The following is a 12,765-nucleotide window of genomic DNA, read 5'->3' on the forward strand; positions in this document are numbered from 1 at the left end:
TTTTTTATCTTCGATAGGTATCTAGCATCAAGCATAAGCTCGCTACATGGTGCTTAACCAACCCAAATATAGTCTAATCATCAAAATAGAACTCCAAGAACTTATGGATACATTCCTTGAACTCCACAACAACTATGTGCGAAAATATCGCCGACGCGTTCTTCAGTCTGAACAACATGACATCATATTGGAAGCAACCCCACTCAGTCATGAAGGTTGTCTTGCTCCTATCCTCAAGCGCGATTTTGATCTGGTGGTACCCTGAGAACCCATCAGTAAAAGAATATGCTTCCTAACCGCCTACATTGTCCAACACCTCATCCGTGAGCATAGTTGGGAATGGATCGTGCACACATGCATCATTCAACTTCCTAAGATCCACGAATACTCTAATTTCATCCTTCTGCTTCTTCTCTTGTACCACCATCGGGCTTACCGAATCAGATTCCTCCACAAGCTCTGTTAGCGCTTGGAATTCACCTAGGCTGAGATAGACAAACTCTCAAGGCTACATCAAACCATTTCACCTCGTAGCTAGCCCTACGAGGTATGAGAAGGCTCTCTCGGGTCAGATTTGATAGATCTTATAATATAATTAGGCTGACCAATTAGGATCAAAGATATTAGGCTAGTAAATTGATAAAGGGTTGGATTTAATGATTTTTGGGGTTTTTTAATGGAATGACAGGGCTTTTCTGGGCTGCATGGGCAAAATCACAGCTTCAAATAGAGAAATATAATGACTACACAGGTTATCAACTGAGGCAAGGTAGGCATGCAATTTAACACCAAATCTGGTTTCAAATGGGATGGCAAGACTGGTGAGGAGCTAAGGAGGGCAAATAATACTTCGAATCCTCCTTAAACAGAAGAAAACATAAAATTGAACAAACTTATAGGAGGAGCATATAATACTATGAATTCCTACCTAATCACTTCATTTGCTCAAATAGATATGATCATGAGGTGAATGAAACAAAACAGTTTACATATGAGACAAAGGGAAAAACTTATGCTAAATCAACATACCACATGAATCTCAGCAAACAGAGCTGTGAAATTCCATTCAATTCTCTGTCATAATACTGTACAATAAAAAGCGCTCTGCTTCTCCAGCAGCTCCCAGCGCTCCAGAAAAACTCCCCTCTCACACTCTTACAAATGATTTTGTTTTTTATACATTAAAAGAAATCTGTAAAGGAAAAAATGAATCGGTCTCCCCAATTCAGCGCGCTGTTTGAACTGCCATTTCAAATAATAGAAAAAATCCTCTGATGGCTTGACATATGGAGCGCTGGCCCTTTTGAATCGGGACTGAGGATAGAAGTAGGCGCATTGACCCGTCTTCTGCTGTGACAGATGTCTTTACAGTTGAGCTTGGGGGCAAAAACAATTCACGTATTAAAAATACGATCTAAAAATAAATGGGAAAATTCTGTTTTGAGTTAAGTATTTATTTAGCCAAATCATGATGTTGAATGCCTCTTCAGCGTCTTCTTCCTCAAGAGAATCCGGATGATGAGCGCTACCATATCACTGCAATGCTATTAATGGTCTCGGTCCAGATTTTCTGCCTTAAACATTGCAACCACTGCCACGTTCATGTATCTGTAATTCATATGCAAACGGTTGATCTTCCCTTTGGCGATTTTGAATTTCGATATGCATAATAATAACACCAATTTCTTCAATGGCCTCACAAATTGCTGCGTATTAGAATCACCATCCTCAATTGCAGAAATGGCACCTGTATAGTCTCTGTTATACCCAATAAGTTTTCCATCACTTGGCCTCCTCACTATTGTATTTACTGCTCCAATAGACTGAGCAATTGGTTCCACTTCGTCGCAACATTGAACAGCAGCCTCCTTGTGAGGTATTGTAACACTGAAACCAGAAAAATCAGGGGAGGAATAAACCCTTAGAAACTCTGCAAGATCATCAACAAGAAAAGGTACATAGACTGCATCAAGTCCTATCTCTCTGAATGCCCGATTGTGCAGAATTGGTCCTTTGCTGTGACCTACTGGATTTCCTATGATTCCAAAAACCTTGGTATCTTTACCCAAGTTCTTTATCCTGTATATGTTTATTAGATCCGTCAATGCTGGTTGACCCGAAGCTGATCCCTTCCCTGGTCCCAAGGAGCCAACCGTAAGATATCCACCAAACTTTGGGCAAAGAATCGAGCTAATTAGCCCTCTGGAAGAGATCACAGATGCAATGATGGGAACTTGAGAGTGAGGAAACACTTGAAAAACCCGAGCAACGTCAGTAATATTAGTGGCAGTTGTCGTAAATTTTACAATGTCAGCTCCTGTAGATTGCAATCTTTCAACAAGATGACGAAGTTCCTCAACTGATGGAGTACTTTCAAAATTATGATTCGAAACAATGATCTTGCACATTCTTGATTTCTTGTCACGCATGCTTTTTATGAAATCGATTGCCACCTGGAGCTCCACATCAACATAGTCGGCATCCAATTCTGCAAGCATCGGTCCATGGATGCCTCCCACCAAATTATGCATATCCGACAGAGTGGTTGCCTTTGCTGTATCAGAAAACAATAACCCAGAAAGAACAATGCTGACTCCCAGAAAAGGAATCAATCTTTGGAATGGATCACTTTTGAGCTCTTTATTCTTCACTGTTCCCTTTCTAGTTTCCTTAAAAAAAAAATGTACGCAAAAAGCTCCTGTCTCCCATGGAAAGCCTGTAATTTGCATAATATTCATGTTGTGCCAGAAGTCGCATTGGAGATTGCCTGTGTCTGGAAATGGACCAACCCCCATACTTATAAGGCAACAGCTTTGCGTTTTTCGTATTCATCCATTTTGGTGATGCAGTACAGCAATAAGAATAGGAGTTGGAAAACGGAGCAAGAAATCCAGTCCTGCAAGGAATGGCCATTAACGGGTGCTCTGTGCTCTTCAAACTTAGCACTCCATCGGTTCAATCACATGCTAGTAGAAAATTTAGAATGTAGTGCAGCTTGTATATGAATTTGAAGAGATCAATCGTTGTTTTGCTTCGTGGTGGCCAGCCCCTCTTTTCGTTTAATCGTGACAAAATAATGCGTGTGAACAGAATATATGGCTAGAAACCGAGATGAAACCTCAGTGCCAATCCTGTGGGCGATCAGATCCATATTCAAACACATCGTTTGTTTGCATAAGCAAAATTATCACTAAAAATCCTAGCATAATCTCAGAGTTTGAACTCAAAATGTTCAGTGTTGCTGTGTTCGTATCTATCCACAGACAGGGATCCTCCACGTATTTTCTGTAAAGATTGGCACTGCTGAAGTTGCGTCTTCAATATTTCGTAACTAGCTCAAGAGACCGACATAACACTGATACCAAAGCAAACTTAATGGCCATCGGTGAAGAAACAAAGACAAAGCAGTACAGAAGATAGATGAAATCCTTGGTAGCAATAAGTGACTGGAGCCATAATTGAATAGCTTGAAGATTCCATGCCCTTGGCCTCCCATCTATTAAATATATGGAATAAGAATAGGAGAATCCAGTGCCCACTAATGTAAAACGGTAAGCCCGATCCGAGAGACCCCAAGGAGAAAAAGGAAGCATCGCCATTATAGCCATGATCACCACCTGCAGAAGGCTTGCAGAACCTGATATTTTAAAGTTGTTACACTTTGATCCTGCTGTCTTGTAACTTTTGTCTAGGAGCATGAAGAGAATAGTTTTGATTTGTTGCTTGTGAGACTGCCTTCTTATTGCTAATGATATTCTGAATTGTGCTTGTGCAGGGATATGGGCTTTGAAGTCGCTGCTAGTTTGAAGAGCTGAAGATAAACTACATAATCTGAAAAGCAACATTAATGATTTCTTCTTCAAAACCCTGTTTTGAAGAAGAATCAATCTCTGATAGAAGACAGAGTCTAACATCGGCTCCATTTGGGATGGCAGCTGCCGCTCCGTGGAGGTGCCAAGAACCGCAGAACTTTGGGAGAGCAGACCGTGCCTCCACCATTGGGCAATGGAGTCATCATCAACAAATCAACACAGCTGAAGGCTTATTTTCACACTGAAACTGAACTCAAACAATCTTCAAGCAAACTAAAACAAGATGCTGCCCTTATGGCTGCTTATTTATGTACATAACCTATTCTAATCTGTTGTACAAACAATAGATCAGGTAATGCTAAAATGCCATATTAACCATTCAATTAAACCTGACAATGAAGCCGCTTGAGAATGTTGCCACCAGGACACAGATGCAATTGCTGGCAGCCCTTCATGCACATACTGAGCCCGGTCACGGAAAAGACAGCCTGATCTGTCCATCAGAGTGAAAAACATGTCCATATATGCCGCAATAGGATCACGGACACCGGCCTCTGTTGGCTGCCCCAACTCTGCAATACATACTTCCAGCTGCACATTGTCAATGTATACCTCTATAAGCAAATCTGTTATTGCTTGTTTTGATGGAGGAAGGATTTCCAAAAACTTTTTAGGGTCTTGGAAATCATAAGAGTGGATCTGCTCATCTAACCATTGAATCTCATCTTCAATTCTTTCAACAAGTAACTCACAGACGCTAGGATGATAATTCGGAGATTTCAAACATTGAAGGAAAAAACTTAAAATTTCTTCATTAATTTCAACATCCACTAAGCTTTCTCTAAATTCGTTTAGAGCTTCACACAGTGCAGGGTTTGCCACATACCCTACCATTGCATGAACAGATCAACAGGCACTGGAATGTCTGGATCGAGTTGGAGTCGCCAGGTGAATGATTCAGCCTGCATATGTATCTGACTGTTGTCCACCATCAGCATCAGATCTGAAATTGATACATGTACTGGGGTAAAATGCAATCGAAGTGGTCGTATTCACAAGCTCACAGAGATTGACTGAAGCAGCGTTTATCTACTAACGCTGATGTAAAACAAGAGCGTTTTCGAAGGCTTCTGGCGTAACTTCAGGCTCCGTCTAAGACTTATGAAACAAACACATCAACCCACAAACAAGTTTGTTCTTCCCTAGTATGGTCGCCAATATGTTAGCGCTTGGAATTCACCTAGGCTGAGATAGACAAACTCTCAAGGCTACATCAAACCATTTCACCTCGTAGCTAGCCCTACGAGGTATGAGAAGGCTCTCTCGGGTCAGATTTGATAGATCTTATAATATAATTAGGCTGACCAATTAGGATCAAAGATATTAGGCTAGTAAATTGATAAAGGGTTGGATTTAATGATTTTTGGGGTTTTTTAATGGAATGACGGGGCTTTTCTGGGCTGCATGGGCAAAATCACAGCTTCAAACAGAGAAATATAATGACTACACAGGTTATCAACTGAGGCAAGGTAGGCATGCAATTTAACACCAAATCTGGTTTCAAATGGGATGGCAAGACTGGTGAGGAGCTAAGGAGGGCAAATAATACTTCGAATCCTCCTTAAACATAAGAAAACATAAAATTGAACAAACTTATAGGAGGAGCATATAATACTATGAATTCCTACCTAATCACTTCATTTGCTCAAATAGATATGATCATGAGGTGAATGAAACAAAACAGTTTACATATGAGACAAAGGGAAAAACTTATGCTAAATCAACATACCACATGAATCTCAGCAAACAGAGCTGTGAAATTCCATTCAATTCTCTGTCATAAAACTGTACAATAAAAAGCTCTCTGCTTCTCCAGCAGCGCCCAGCGCTCCAGAAAAACTCCCCTCTCACACTCTTACAAATGATTTTGTTTTTTATACATTAAAAGAAATCTGTAAAGGAAAAAATGAATCGGTCTCCCCAATTCAGCGCGCTGTTTGAACTGCCATTTCAAATAATAGAAAAAATCCTCTGATGGCTTGACATATGGAGCGCTGGCCCTTTTGAATCGGGACTGAGGATAGAAGTAGGCACATTGACCCGTCTTCTGCTGTGACAGATGTCTTTACAGTTGAGCTTGGGGGCAAAAACAATTCACGTATTAAAAATACGATCTAAAAATAAATGGGAAAATTCTGTTTTGAGTTAAGTATTTATTTAGCCAAATCATGATGTTGAATGCCTCTTCAGCATCTTCTTCCTCAAGAGAATCCGGATGATGAGCGCTACCATATCACTGCAATACTATTAATGGTCTCGGTCCAGATTTTCTGCCTTAAACATTGCAACCACTGCCACGTTCATGTATCTGTAATTCATATGCAAACAGTTGATCTTCCCTTTGGCGATTTTGAATTTCGATATGCATAATAATAACACCAATTTCTTCAATGGCCTCACAAATTGCTGCGTATTAGAATCACCATCCTCAATTGCAGAAATGGCACCTGTATAGTCTCTATTATACCCAATAAGTTTTCCATCACTTGGCCTCCTCACTATTGTATTTACTGCTCCAATAGACTGAGCAATTGGTTCCACTTCATCGCAACATTGAACAGCAGCCTCCTTGTGAGGTATTGTAACACTGAAACCAGAAAAATTAGGGGAGGAATAAACCCTTAGAAACTCTGCAAGATCATCAACAAGAAAAGGTACATAGACTGCATCAAGTCCTATCTCTCTGAATGCCCGATTGTGCAGAATTGGTCCTTTGCTGTGACCTACTGGATTTCCTATGATTCCAAAAACCTTGGTATCTTTACCCAAGTTCTTTATCCTGTATATGTTTATTAGATCCGTCAATGCTGGTTGACCCGACGCTGATCCCTTCCCTGGCCCCAAGGAGCCAACCGTAAGATATCCACCAAACTTTGGGCAAAGAATCGAGCTAATTAGCCCTCTGAAAGAGATCACCGATGTAATGATGGGAACTTGAGAGTGAGGAAACACTTGAAAAACCCGAGCAAAGTGGCAGTTGTCGTAAATTTTACAATGTCAGCTCCTGTAGATTGTAATCTTTCAACAAGATGACGAAGTTCCTCAACTGATGGAGTACTTTCAAAATTATGATTCGAAACAATGATCTTGCACATTCTTGATTTCTTGTCACGCATGCTTTTTATGAAATCGATTGCCACCTGGAGCTCCACATCAACATAGTCGGCATCCAATTCTGCAAGCATCGGTCCATGGATGCCTCCCACCAAATTATGCATATCGGACAGAGTGGTTGCCTTTGCTGTATCAGAAAACAATAACCCAGAAAGAACAATGCTGACTCCCAGAAAAGGAATCAATCTTTGGAATGGATCACTTTTGAGCTCTTTATTCTTCACTGTTCCCTTTCTAGTTTCCTTAAAAAAAAAATGTACGCAAAAAGCTCCTGTCTCCCATGGAAAACCTGTAATTTGCATAATATTCATGTTGTGCCAGAAGTCGCATTGGAGATTGCCTGTGTCTGGAAATGGACCAACCCCCATACTTATAAGGCAACAGCTTTGCGTTTTTCGTATTCATCCATTTTGGTGATGCAGTACAACAATAAGAATAGGAGTTGGAAAACGGAGCAAGAAATCCAGTCCTGCAAGGAATGGCCATTAACGAGTGCTCTGTGCTCTTCAAACTTAGCACTCCATCGGTTCAATCACATGCTAGTAAAAAATTTAGAATGTAGTGCAGCTTGTCTATGAATTTGAAGAGATCAATCGTTGTTTTGATTCGTGGTGGCCAGCCCCTCTTTTCGTTTAATCGTGACAAAATAATGCGTGTGAACAGAATATATGGCTAGAAACCGAGATGAAACCTCAGTGCCAATCCTGTGGGCGATCAGATCCATATTCAAACACTTCGTTTGTTTGCATAAGCAAAATTATCACTAAAAATCCTAGCATAATCTCAGAGTTTGAACTCAAAATGTTCAGTGTTGCTGCGTTCGTATCTATCCACAGACAGGGATCCTCCACGTATTTTCTGTAAAGATTGGCACTGCTGAAGTTGCGTCTTCAATATTTCGTAACTAGCTCAAGAGACCGACATAACACTGATACCAAAGCAAACTTAATGGCCATCGGTGAAGAAACAAAGACAAAGCAGTACAGAAGATAGATGAAATCCTTGGTAGCAATAAGTGACTGGAGCCATAATTGAATAGCTTGAAGATTCCATGCCCTTGGCCTCCCATCTATTAAATATATGGAATAAGAATAGGAGAATCCAGTGCCCACTAATGTAAAACGGTAAGCCCGATCCGAGAGACCCCAAGGAGAAAAAGGAAGCATCGCCATTATAGCCATGATCACCACCTGCAGAAGGCTTGCAGAACCTGATATTTTAAAGTTGTTACACTTTGATCCTGCTGTCTTGTAACTTTTGTCTAGGAGCATGAAGAGAATAGTTTCGATTTGTTGCTTGTGAGACTGCCTTCTTATTGCTAATGATATTCTGAATTGTGCTTGTGCAGGGATAGGGGCTTTGAAGTCGCTGCTAGTTTGAAGAGCTGAAGATAAACTACATAATCTGAAAAGCAACATTAATGATTTCTTCTTCAAAACCCTGTTTTGAAGAAGAATCAATCTCTGATAGAAGACAGAGTCTAACAAGCTCAATGATGCCTACCATGAGCATCTTGTCTAGTTCTACATGGACCTTCTCCTTGTATTTTGGATTTAAGCGATACAACCTCTACTTAACTGGCTTTGCATTAGGTTTTAATGTTATCTTCATTACCCCTAAATATTTGATTATTCCCTTTAAATATGAAAAATTGGTTGGGAATAAGTCCTGATATTCACGAAGTAATTCAGTGACCTTATACACCATCGCACCATCCCAATAGTCTCCAATATTCGCGAATTTAGGTTCCGCCTCCATGCCAATATTCACCTACTTAGTCTTCACCGGCGCAATTATGTCAGGGTTCTCAATCTATGATCCCTGAACCTTGCGGTGGCCTTCCATATCTGGAATGTTAATTTTATGTGGATCTTCGTCTTCTTCTTCAATAGTTTCATTACAACATTCCAGCGCGCAACTCAGCTGAGTGGCCCATTCAAGCTTAATCAATTCTACCAACTCCTGTGGTATCCTAAAGATGGATACTTTTACCTCTTGTAGCGCTTCATCAATATTGTCCCACCCATATTCAAAACTGAAGGTCAACACAAACCCTTTGCGTAGAACATCCCATTCACTTGTCCCGTGGCAGAGCTCTGTTTCTATATACCAATTCATTGGTATAACATCCAGGGTATGACAAAACAGGTGCACCCACTCAAGTTGTGGCTTTTCTCCATAGTCCTGCGTCTATTTGGCCAGATGCGTGCGTAGATCATCCTGCCCATTGTACTTATCTGTCAATTGCACCCTAGGTTTCCCAAATCGTGTGCACATCATCCTTGTACATTCATCCCAGTCGTCAAATCTCCCTTTGTACGTGCCCCACCATCTCGCAAGCGTAGCATGCAGTACCCAGTCCAAGGCCTAGAAACATTTCTTTTCCAGCACCTCTCTTTCAAATTTATCCAAGAAGGCATCTACCTCACTTAAACCATCATAAGTAGGTAGGTCTCCTACCTCTATCGATACGCAACACAATGATCTTGTCATCATATTACAATTAAGCGTGGTTACTTCATGTAACTGATTCTACCATCTCTCTATTTCCTCATTAGAATCCAACGTACAAGAGCTATCATGCTCCCATGAGATCTACCCATCCACGGTGGAATTTACCCAGCCTTTCTCTCGCGGTGTTATCATGTAGATGCAGTCCAAGTCATCATCACTTTCATAGTTGCACATAGGCTCTGTATGGCACGATCCTTCAGCAAGGTCCAGGGGTATAATTACACATAACAACTTCTTCTCAAAAATCATCTTGCACTTCTTTAGATTAATCACCCCGTTCATGTCAGTGGCCCAATCAATTCCTAAGAGCACAGGGTATGGATTATTGTCATCAACAATCTCTATCACTTCAAAGTTTGCTCGTGCAATCGCTTCCTCAATATCCACAGTTATTCCCTACAATTGCCCCATGGGTATTATTTTCTGCTGGTTCACCATTCATAGCTAAATAGGAGACCACTGTAGCGTAGGTTGTTCCATTTGCTCCCATGTCTGTTTCGGAAGAACATTCACATCTTATCCTAAATCCAAGATAACTTGATCCATCTCATATTCTCCAATCTATGTAGTTAACCTCATCTCTCTTCCTGTCCTTGTCTTATGCTTTCCAATATTTTAGACTACGCACGGTTCTCCTAGCGTGGTCCCAGCACATTTGTTAATGAGTTGATGTAATCCTTCTGACCTTACTATTGCGCAGTAACTTCATACATGTTTCCAGGAATGTCATGAGAATAGATGGGTCCATCTTTGGCTTCGGTCTATCTTTACTTCCTAAAGTGGAGGCATCAGCGAAGCTCTTCTTAGCTTCCATGAAGGTTTCCCGAGTGCCCTCAAAATCAAACTTCACTTCTTTCACTGGAGCTTTACGAACCCAAGTACTATCTTCTGGCTATTTTCCTTTGTAATCTCCCATCATGATTCCACTTTAGAGCACAATGTTCATGTTCAATCTTCCTCACGCGGCTCAGACCTTGTCATCTGGAGGTTCTGAGTTAGGGGAGGTGGTAGCGCTCCCTTGTCACATATCCTAGCTATCAGCGTAGGACAATCTTCTATCTCATAATCAAACAAAGTGCAGTACAAACATGATGGGCATGTTGGGTTCATGAAATCGCAAGCATATGTCTAGGCCCTCTACAATTGTAGCATATCAACTGTCTGCAACCTCTTCTAGGTCCTCCACCGCCTCGGCCTCATCCACGCCTCTACAATCTTGTTCGCACCATTCCTTCATTCTGGTCTAGGGGCAACATTTCAGCCTGAACTCTGTAGCTGGGAATTCTATCCATCATCAACTCATAGCTACAAGTGCACTCATCATGTCACACTAACCTACAAAAGTTGTAGAACAATTGTTGTGAATTCTGTGTATACTTCTGTAATAAGTGGCAGTTGTTCATGGCATGTTTTCTAGCTATTTGACAAATCACGCACCACAAAGTAGGTGCCACGCTAGGTCCCACTTGTGCTTCTAGCCTTAAAGGCATCAGTCCTCCTCCTGTCAGGTAATTTGTGAAAACTGGTCAGTGGTCCTTGTCATGATGCTGACCCTTGCATTTTATGCGCCACACCTCTCTGTGCACTTCTTGTCAAGCTGTCCTGTTCTATCTCAAGGCATAAATTCTTCAGCTACACATGGATCTGTTGAAAATCTAAGTTGGGATCTTACATCAGGGTCTCATGTAGCCTCATCACAATCTCTAAGGCCTTTTCCTGAGTCGTTAGCTTGTGTTGTGATAACACACAACTTAAATGTGGTGTTAGCGAAGCTACAAACCACTCGCGGTGCTATCCATCTACCAAATTCATATTAGATTCATGAATCGTACATTTTATCCTCTAATCCAGCTCCCAAGGAGTCTCATTTGGTAGCATCGCGATCTCTTTGAATCCAATGATTGACTGTGCTTCAAACTTCGTCATGGTAAATTCTTTATTTTTTGGGTGTGGAGCCTGATTATCTTCTGTATTCAAAGGTTTCAACCGGATGTATACCCCAGAAAGAATGTACACCCCTCCATGTAGGGGGGTACATGGGGGAATTGTCCCCCTCACGGGGGTCTGGGGGCCAGTGGTCCCCCGGCGGGGGTTCGGGGGCAGCGCCCCCAAAGCTAAAAATAGATTTAAAATTGCCTTGTAAAAGTCTAGTAATTTCTAGTCAATCTCGGTTGTTCATTAGGCGAATGATCTGACAGTAGAAGTTATGTTTAATTTAGTTTCCCTAGATGACAACCCCTCACTATATATGAGGGAATTGTATTGCATCTATGTATATCTAATTCTGAGTGAGGAAGAGAGGAGATTGAGAGTGAAGAGGGTATTACAGTGGATTCAATGTAGGTTGTATCTCTTCAGTTTGCTGGATAATATAAAAGGAAGGACTGGTTGTTTCTCTCTGGACATAACCCAAACTGGATGAACCACGTATATCTGTGTCTCTATTGTTTTATGCGTTTTCTGTGTTTATATTTCTGCAATATTTTATGTGTTCCATTGCTCTGTAATATATAATTTTCTAACACTATTTAACACTGCTTGGATATCCGCGATTCCTGCGTTTGGATTATCATTGGATTGCTTAATATACTAGGTCAGTGCGTGGTCCTGCAGGGTGCTAACCAGTGTTGCTTTGTTTACATTTTCATCTGTAACTCCTTGCACATCCCATACAGCCCTCACCACAAACCAAAATTGGTCTAGATCCTCATTTCCAAAACCTTTGAACACAGGCAACTTCACTGTGCTGGCCATATTGAATCGTGGTGGTGGTGGAGGTGGTACAGGTGAAGATGGAGGTGATGGCAGTGAAGCTGGTGGCAGTGTGGGTGGGGGTGGTATTCACAAAATTCTTTGCCTTATCAAATGGATCACACTTCACGGAGAGACCTTTGAGAGCTCTTCCTCATCCCCTCGCGAAGGTGAAATCAAGGGCTTGTTTTCTGGTCCGTTACTTCCTTTGTTCCTGTAAGATTTTCCACTTCACATAGCCCTGAACATAAAGGTAACTGCATAACCATCTTTTCGCACAAAATCATTTTAATCCAAGTATTTAGAGACTTTATGTACTTACCTCGCAGTCCTTTGAGAAAGCGTTGGTCTACCTCATTGTAGCTGACTGAGGTGTCGATTGCAAACTCAGTAATGAATCCTCCTATAATCCGATGCTTCCAACCTTCGCACTAACTCTGGCGTCCACACAATAGAACCATCAAGTTTCCACCCTCCTTGGCTATCTTCTAGCTTCGTGATCCGCTCGTATAGC

General features: G+C 41.3%; 2 pseudogenes; both read right to left on the reverse strand.

The window, feature by feature from the left end:
- Positions 1–1,547: 1,547 nt before the first annotated feature.
- On the reverse strand, positions 1,548–3,173 carry LOC149218632 (bifunctional 3-dehydroquinate dehydratase/shikimate dehydrogenase, chloroplastic pseudogene; annotated as a pseudogene).
- Positions 3,174–6,119: 2,946 nt separating this feature from the next.
- On the reverse strand, positions 6,120–7,471 carry LOC149218633 (bifunctional 3-dehydroquinate dehydratase/shikimate dehydrogenase, chloroplastic pseudogene; annotated as a pseudogene).
- Positions 7,472–12,765: the final 5,294 nt, after the last annotated feature.

The sequence above is a fragment of the Pinus tabuliformis genome, chromosome Q, assembly GCF_031772625.1.
Source record: "Pinus tabuliformis cultivar Carrire ecotype Pingquan chromosome Q, CPIR1, whole genome shotgun sequence".
Taxonomy (NCBI): Eukaryota; Viridiplantae; Streptophyta; class Pinopsida; order Pinales; family Pinaceae; genus Pinus; species Pinus tabuliformis.